Source organism: Pinus tabuliformis, chromosome Q (assembly GCF_031772625.1).
Source record: "Pinus tabuliformis cultivar Carrire ecotype Pingquan chromosome Q, CPIR1, whole genome shotgun sequence".
In the NCBI taxonomy this organism is placed as follows: Eukaryota; Viridiplantae; Streptophyta; class Pinopsida; order Pinales; family Pinaceae; genus Pinus; species Pinus tabuliformis.
Window position 1 is genome coordinate 1,209,132,618 of NC_142296.1, and position 9,083 is coordinate 1,209,141,700.

The following is a 9,083-nucleotide window of genomic DNA, read 5'->3' on the forward strand; positions in this document are numbered from 1 at the left end:
GTCTTTTTACAGGTAGAGTCAACCCTTGCAAGGAAATTGAAGAACCCTCTTGTGGATCTACGATGTCGCCAAGGCAAAGGGGGAAGAGTAGGAAGGGAGGTGGTGATAGAAATCATTCAAGTCAGTGTGGTGCAAAGCTCCTTTCCCATGACTATGTGACGACTTATTTTATTGTTATTCTACATGAGACTCGTCAGGAGATTCGTGAGCTTGATATTAATGCAGGAAAAGAGAGTCAATCTTTCTCAAACTCAAAATCATTGGAAGAAATGTTAGGATGGGTGTTAGACCCTAGGTACACCAGGGGAAGACGCAAGTAGTATTTGAACTCAGTAGTGCTCCATTGGCAAATGAAAATGCTTATGGGGTTGGTTCTAAGAGACAAGCAGGTGGAAAGATATAATATCTTTGCTTATTTTGAGGACGTGAAGAGAATGTTGAGGAGCTTGAGATTTTGTGTGAACAAAATTGAGACTCACTTGATGTGTGTGGAGAGCCACATAGCTTGTGATTCAAAAGGGGGAGAGAAGATGGACCCCTAGCTCTAATGCTTGGGTTTCGGCCAACATTTCCTCCTCTGAAAATGAATAGTGTGTGTGGGATGTGGTGGGTAAATTATGGGTCTCTCCTGATTTTTTTTATTTGGTCTGTGAGAGGTCGTGTGGTGATGTTCTTATCTACGGATGATGACAACTTATTTGCATCGCAATTGTGTGTTTCTAAGTCTTGATTTTGGTTTCAAGTATCAAGCTTTAAAGATGTATTTTTTCTCTTAGGCATTAAAAGTAAGATGCTTAGAGATTCGCATGAAGCTTTTGGGACAAAGGGTGAATGCTTGGGATGGTGTGGGCGGTGGTTCCTCCTGCTAGTTGTTGGTGTTTTCTCCTTGCTATCTGATGGATCTCCTATTGTGGCATGTGGTTCATTTATCTATGTATTCTTATGTGATGGCGATGTCAGGCCTGAGGTTCAAGCACCCGTTTTTGTTCTCTACTCTTGCTTCAAACTCTTTAGTGATTATGGTTTTTCCCTGGCCTGTAATGAGAATGGAGTTTATGTTTATTATCTAGTATCAGTATATACAATCTCCATACGATGTCAGAGGTCGAGATGTCTTTCCTCCCTTTGGACGTCATGTTGTTTATGATGTAACTTTGTTTCTTGAAGTAATATTAAGTATTTTAATTTACAAAAAAAAATGTCACATACTTATTGTATATTAAAATTAAATGAATTACATGTGTCCATCTTATTATTCTTATTAAGAAGTACTTATATTTTATAGTTTATTTTTTAACTTTCAATTACTTTTACTTTGCAAATTGAATATTTTATTATATACAACATTAAAATATTTTCTTTTAACATTTTTTCTATATATAGTTATATATGAAGTTGATATCTATATAAATTAGTTAACCTAGATCTTCAAATTGTTTATTTAAATGTCATGTCTAAATATTTTTGAAAAGGATAAGGTTTAAACATCTTAGTCACACTATTTTTTTTACTTCTAATTACTTCAGTTTATTTTAAAGTTGATGTGGAAATATATTTCCTCATATGGAAAAATTATTAAACACATATAACATATTTATTTTTGAGTATTTGTAGACTTCCACAATTATTCAAATTGTTGTTCCGAATTAGAATTGTGTAGCATTTTTTATGCCTCCTACACAGTCCTAATCAGGAAATCCCCAACAACAATATTTATTTTTGTGTTTTATTATAGTCGACATTGCTTTTTTATTTATAGAATATTTTATTTTTATTTTAAGAGGACATGTGTGAACTCCAAGTTGAGCATGAACAAAATGAACAAAATTATAGCCCCTCATACTAGGATGTAGAATGAGCCTCTTGGTTAAATGAGAGGGATGTGCAAACTTCTTTTAGAGTGAAAATTTTGAAAAAATTGCATCCCTCTCAGCCCATAATAGATCCCAAGGAATCTCTCTCTCTCTCTCTCTCTCTCTCTCTCTCTCTCTCTATATATATATATATATAGTATTTTTTCATTATTTAAATTGTATTTTTTGAGGCTATATAGTGTACATTACTTACATTAAAATGGTTTTACTATTATTAATACCAGTATTGAATTTTTTTGTTACCGTAAATATTTATAAACGCCACATACTAATGACGTATTGAAATTGAATGAATTACACATATCTCTCTTATTATTTTTATTAGGAAGTACTTGATATTTTTTATTTTATTTTTTATCTTTATATTACTTTTTTTCTTTGGACATTGAATATTTTATTATACATAACATTAAAATATTTTCTTTTAATATTTTTTCTATATATAGATATAGTTAACATAGATCTTCAAACAGTTTATTTAAATCTCATATTTAAATAGTTTTGAAAACTATAAGATTTAGACATCTTATTCACTCATTTTTTTACTTCAAATTACTTTACCTCATTTTAATGTTGATATGAAATTACATTTCCTCATATGGACAACTTTCTAAACACACATAGCATAATTGTTTTTGTTTTTTTATTATAGTTGACATTGCTTTTCTATTTAGATAATATTTTATTTTTATTTTTAGAGGGATATGTGTCAACTTCACTTTAAGCACGAACATAATTACACATAGCCCTTTGAGGGGGATCATTTTAAAGTTGATATGAAATTACATTTCCTCATATGGACAACTTGCTAAACACACAGCATAATTGTTTTTGTTTTTTTATTATAGTTGACATTGCTTTTCTATTTAGATAATATTTTATTTTTATTTTTAGAGGGGCATTTGTCAACTCCACTTTAAGCACCAACAGAATTACACATAGCCTCCTACGGGGATGTAGAACGTACAGATCCATCTTAAGTACGAATCTAACATGAGTCGAGAGCGATCAAATTTCATTTAGAGCGCAAAATTTGAAAAAAAAATGCATCCCTCTCATCCCACAATAAATCCCAATGAATGTGTAGTGGTTCTCTCTCTCTCTCTCTAATAATTTTTCATTGTTTAAATGGTAGTTTTTAATGCTCTATAGATTATATTGCGCACATTAAAATGGTTTTATTATTATCAATATATTTTTAAGTATATGTTAATATTAGTTAATCCTACATATTATAATATCTTATTGATACATGCATTGACTTATTTTCTTACTATGAATTTTTTTATGTCACATACTAATTGTATATTAAAAATTGAATGAATTACACATATCCCTGTTCTTTTTAAAAAGTACTTGATATTTTTTATTTTATTTTTTGTCTTTCAATTACATTTTTTTCTTTGGACATTGAATATTTTATTATATACAACATTAAAATATTTTATTTTAACATTTTTTTATATATAGATATGTATGAAGTTGATATCGATTAGTTAACAAAGATCTTCAAATAGTTTATTTATATCTCATATTTAAATATCTTTGAAAAGTATAAGGTTTAAACATCTTACTCACATTTTTTTAGTTTTAATTACTTTTACCTCATTTTAAAGTTGATATGAAATTATATTTCCTTATATAGACAACTTACTAAATATATATAGCATATTTACTTTTGTTATTTTATTATAGTTTGTATTGCTTTTCTACTTAGAGAATATTTTATTTTTATTTTTGAGAAGGATATGTGTCAACCCACATTGAGCATGGACCTAATTACACATTGTCCTCCTATTAAGAAGTAAAGTAATCCTCTTAGCTATCTTAAAAATACTTTCATTTTTAACAATTTACTTATTATTGTTGGAATTATATAATTTTTTATATATTCTACCTATTTATATAATACTATCTACATTTTATTCTTTAAAAATTTTAACATCTCTAAAATATTCATATTACAAAATATTTATACCATACCAAAGTTGTAATATATTTATCCTATATTAAAGTTTTAATATCTTTGGAATATTCATATTACAAAACATATATAGTACACTATAGTGTAATTTCTTTAATGTTATATCATTTTATTAGTCCTTGTCGTGTCGGTTGGTTGGGACTATTGTAATTGGAATGGTTGAGCTAAACATTAATTTGACCTGGTTAGTGTCACGAATAACTAAATCTTTTAGGCTGCACATAGTGAAATTTGTTTTCACCATCTTATTTGGCCTCTTCCCGAGGCAGGGAGGCTATGACTTTATGTTATATTCATTTTTTCCTTCCAAATTATTGAAATATTTTTCATATCTAAACTAATGTCAGCATTAGTTGATTAGCATTAAATATTTAGTTTTAGTTTGCCAATATTATGGTGTTATGGTTTGGTAATATATATGTATGTTGGTAATATATATGTATGTTTTTTCTTACAGGTGTTAGGCCACACCACATGTACTACCTGTGAGCGATCCATCTACGAGGCATCTGCATGTACTACTCAACGAGCCATGTGCGAGCCATTTTCATGTACTACTTGCCTTCGAACAAGCCATCTGCATGTACTACTTGTCAACAAGCAATGTTTCTGAAGTAGTCAAGTGTCTAGTGAATGCAGGGAGCAGGCCATGTTGGGAAATTTATTTGCTTAAATTGCTTTCATTAAATTATCAACCAGGGAAACTCGTAAGCTTGTGACGGTGCCAGCAATATATATGCAGGAGTAGGCAACTAACTCTATGTCTAGCTAAATTATCTACAATTCAATATAATATGCAAGGGAAGAGGCTCCTAATTAAGGAGGTCCTGGTTGTCCTTCCCTATAGTATCATAGAGAAATCATTGATTACATAAAACCAAAAAACTTGAAATGAAGACAAGAGAATGAACTTTAATTGTTGTTCAGATTCAAAGAGAGAGAAAGACTAACTTAGTCTCTTGATTGTCCCCTCATATACTAATCCAAACTAAACTAAGATTCATTCATAAGCATAAGAAATGAAATGACTTGAAACATAAAAGCAAAAGAATGAATTTCAATTATCATACAAATCAAATGGAGAGAGAGCCTAACTTAGACCCTTGGTTATCCCCTCATATGATACTTGAAACATAAAAGCAAAAGAATGAATTTCAATTATCATGCAAATCAAATGGAGAGAGAGCCTAACTTAGACCCTTGGTTATCCCCTCATATGCTGATAAGATTTAAAACTCATTCATCAATCACAAACAAATCCTCAAACATCTAAGCAATTAAATGAAATAAGATCTAATATGAAATAAAATGTTTCTCTCATCCTTTTAGAGTGAGCTCAATTCTCTTAAGAACAAAGTGACAAATTATTCCATATACTACATTAAGGAAACTTATATCTAAAACTATAAAATGGAAATTTATGTAAAATAAAGCTTTATTCTGTTCCATCATAAGTTGGATACATGCTCCAAGAGTCCTCTCTTTGGAATGGAGGAGGTACTCCTATTATACAATGGGATGAGATAACAAACTCATAATGATGATCCACTAATCTCTCTTTAGTTCCATACATTTCTCAACCATCTAGACACATAACCCTATCCTCCATGATCTCCTCCATGAGGTCCATGATCTTCTCCATGATCTTTTCCATGAGGCTTATCTTATCAAATTCGAATTTGATCATTCAAGGCCACATAAAGATGCTCTGGAAGCTTCCTCTGTACCTACACATGTCAACAAACTCATTCTAATTGTTAGGTATAAGTATAAGCATATTATTTTCTAAAGTTTAACCATAAATCCACTTTAAAATGTTAAGAATTAATAAACTTTGGAAAAGCATAGTTATAACCCAATAATGAGGTAAATGTAATGATGTGGAGGTGGAATGGAGGTGACACGAAGGTAAAATGTGAAGGTATTGGTGAATAATGGAGTGAAAATAAGGACTATTTTGAAGCCCAACATACCCCCAAACTGAAGGTATTGCATGTCCTCATGCAATCTATTACATTACTCTTTGGTACTTGAGCTTTAGCTTAAACTCAGCATGATATCATTTACTTAACTTTTGCAAAGCGTTATTTTGATGAACTACAACTTGGTTGGTTCTTGTGTTTCAACCATATTTTGTTTGTTGCATTCAATGTATGATCCTTGCATATTGATAATGTGATTTTTATTGCAGAGTATTTTTGTTGGAATGCATCATGGTTGGTTCTTGTGTAACAACCATGATTGTGTTGGCATCCAATTAACTTTTAAATACTTTTGTCAAAGCCATTTGTATGCTCATGTAATAGTGGCAGAGTATTTTTGTTGGAATGCGTCATGGTTGGTTCTTGTGTAACAACCATGATTGTGTTAGCATCCAATTAACTTTTAAATACTTTTGTCAAAGCCATTTGTATGCTCATGTAATAGTGGCAGAGTATTTTTGTTGGAATGCGTCATGGTTGGTTCTTGTGTAACAACCATGATTGTGTTGGCATCCAATTAACTTTTAAATACTTTTGTCAAAGCCATTTGTATGCTCATGTAATAGTGAATATATTTTGAAGGTAAGTGGGGTTAAGTGGGGTTGTGATATATGAATGTGGATGTTATATGAATGTGACAAAGTATGTATGTAAATGTATCCTTCCCCTTAAATAGATGGTTTGAGCAATTATGTGAAATGGGGAAAGGAAGGGAAAAGGAAGTGAAGTTTTTCCAAAAATTATTATTCTAACTTTTCAAGGAATTTAATGGTTAAAAGTTAGAAAATATCATACCTTAACTTACCCTTCCAAAATGGATGAGGGTTGTGCACGTGTGGCTGCAAAAATTGTTGTTCATAGTCTTCTTTACTTGGTTGTGAAAATGGTGGATGAAATCGAAAAAGTGAATCTTTTATTGTTGTTGCATCTGCTGTTGAATCTATTGTTGAATCTTCTGCTGAATGTTCGGAATCTGCTGCTAAATGCAGCTGAGAATGTATAAGGCTTGGAAGGTATACAAAATATAGAAGTTACATTTTCCCCCCAGCCTTATTAAGTGACTTGTCCTCAAGTGATGACAAACTGAAAAACAATGAAAAGAAATTGGCTTCATCTGCTACAAAATATGGGTCTTCAAGTCTTCAACGCTCGATGGCACAAATCTTACTATGTGATTAAATGTGTCGATGTCGAACATAGTAAGAAGTTGTTGACTTAGTGGCCGTTAATGAATGCCCCTAGCCAACACAAGAGCTCCCATCATTGATTCCAATGGGAGTCAGGATGCCTAACACAAGAGCTCCCATCTTTGTAGGTACGAATAAATTTGTCGTGGTTGAGTCACCTACAAGATCCAATGAACAAGGGATAGTAATGTACTCCCATTGTTCATTGGCAAGAGTACTTGCCATTAAGGCATGCAAGCCTCTAGGTGTTTTTTCAATGATACTTAGACTCTAGGACTTTGACTCAAGCAGGGTTTTATTGGCGGAAATGAAGGGGAATCGTGATGACAAGGAAAATGGAAAGAAGCTTGTAAGGAATGGATGCATGGTATATGAATAAGAACTCTTGCCTTGAAAAATGGATATGGAAATGTCATGCTTACAATTGGTGGAATTCAAAATCTTTTTCAGAAAGGGAGGTGGAAGGTAGTGGTTGTGGAGATGGATTTGTCTTCAGAATTTTTCATGAATTTAGTCTTTGGAAGACTAATTGTCGTCACAATGCAATCTCCTTAATGATCACTTTGTTATCCTGTAACCTGTAAAAAAAACTTGGCAGAAAGAAAACATAAGTTTGTTCAAGAAGAATTGTGCATTTCCTTCATGATTCTTACGCAAAAATTTCATACCAAATAAAACAGATTTAAGAAAAATCAAAGTGTTGAAAGTAACTCAATTCATGATATCAATTTCACTCCATTCTTAAATATAACCATGAAAAGTAATACTCCCTGTTTGTGTCAGATAACTCATGAAATGTGCTTGGCAAAAAGAAATATCTGTTGTATTCTGCATATTAGTATGTCACATAAAAGCATTTAACAGAAAGATGTGATGAGTTAATGCCAACTTGAAGCTATCGAAACAAGAATCCTCCAATGTTTGATAAATTGATTTTTGAAATTTGTTTCCAAGTATTCCATTTTTTTTTATTTTCAAAGCTATGTGAATTTTGTGAATTTTTATGTTTTTTTATTTTATTTTATTTTTATTTTTTTAAACAACAAATTTTAAAAAGAAAACATTAAAAGTAATGAAAACATAATTTTTTTTTTTTTTTTTTTTTATGTTGATTTTATTTATTGCTTTAGATTTTGTTTTAATCAACAAATTAAAAAAAAAAAAAACAGAATTTGTTTTTTATTTATTTTTTTCCCCTGGGAAAAAGTCGTAATTTTCATTATAGATTAAGAAAATTACATTTTGCAGATGCCGAAGCATATTCAAAAGCAGGCTTATGCCTGTCGAGTTCACTAGCGGCTGAAAATGTCTCCACGCAGGGAGCATGTATATAAGTCAGATCAGAGATCAAAATTTGTGCTTTGCTCTTCGCAGAGAGCAATATATACTATAATATAAACAAAAAGATGTGCTGTTATGTCTGTATCTACATACTGAAAATAAACAAAAATATCTGCATATGTATGGGCTTATAGCCCATCATTCCAAATGTTCTACAAATGGTCGATGATAGTACTGATAATAAGTACCATCGTTGTCCTCCTGAATCCACCAGTCCTCTCCTATTCTGTGCGCTGCCTCTTTGGAGAGATGATCTGCAATGGTGTTCTGTTCCCTGTATATATGGCGACAGACAAAAGATTCAAATGACATAATCAATCTCTTAGCTTCATCCAGAATATGTCTTAAAGCAAATGCATGACAATGAGATGTATTATTGAGCCAATTGCAAACAATTTTGGAGTCGCCAAATAACTGTAAGTGTCTGCATTGTTTTAGAATAGCAAAATGAATAATGTGTTTGGCTGTGCTGAGTTCTGCGTAGTTATTTGTGCCTCTACCAAGGTTTATTTGAATCTTATAGCAGTGTCTGTCATTTAGGTGAAGAATGCCCCCCCCCCCCCCCCACATCCATCATTTTGTGCCGATCCATCAAAAAAAGCCCAGGGCTTTGAGTGATCAATCGGGATAGGAGAGAGGGTTCTCGGTGTAGCGACAGTGTCCTCTTCTGGTAGTAAATTGTAGTCAGCCACCGTGTGAAGAATGATTGAAGGCC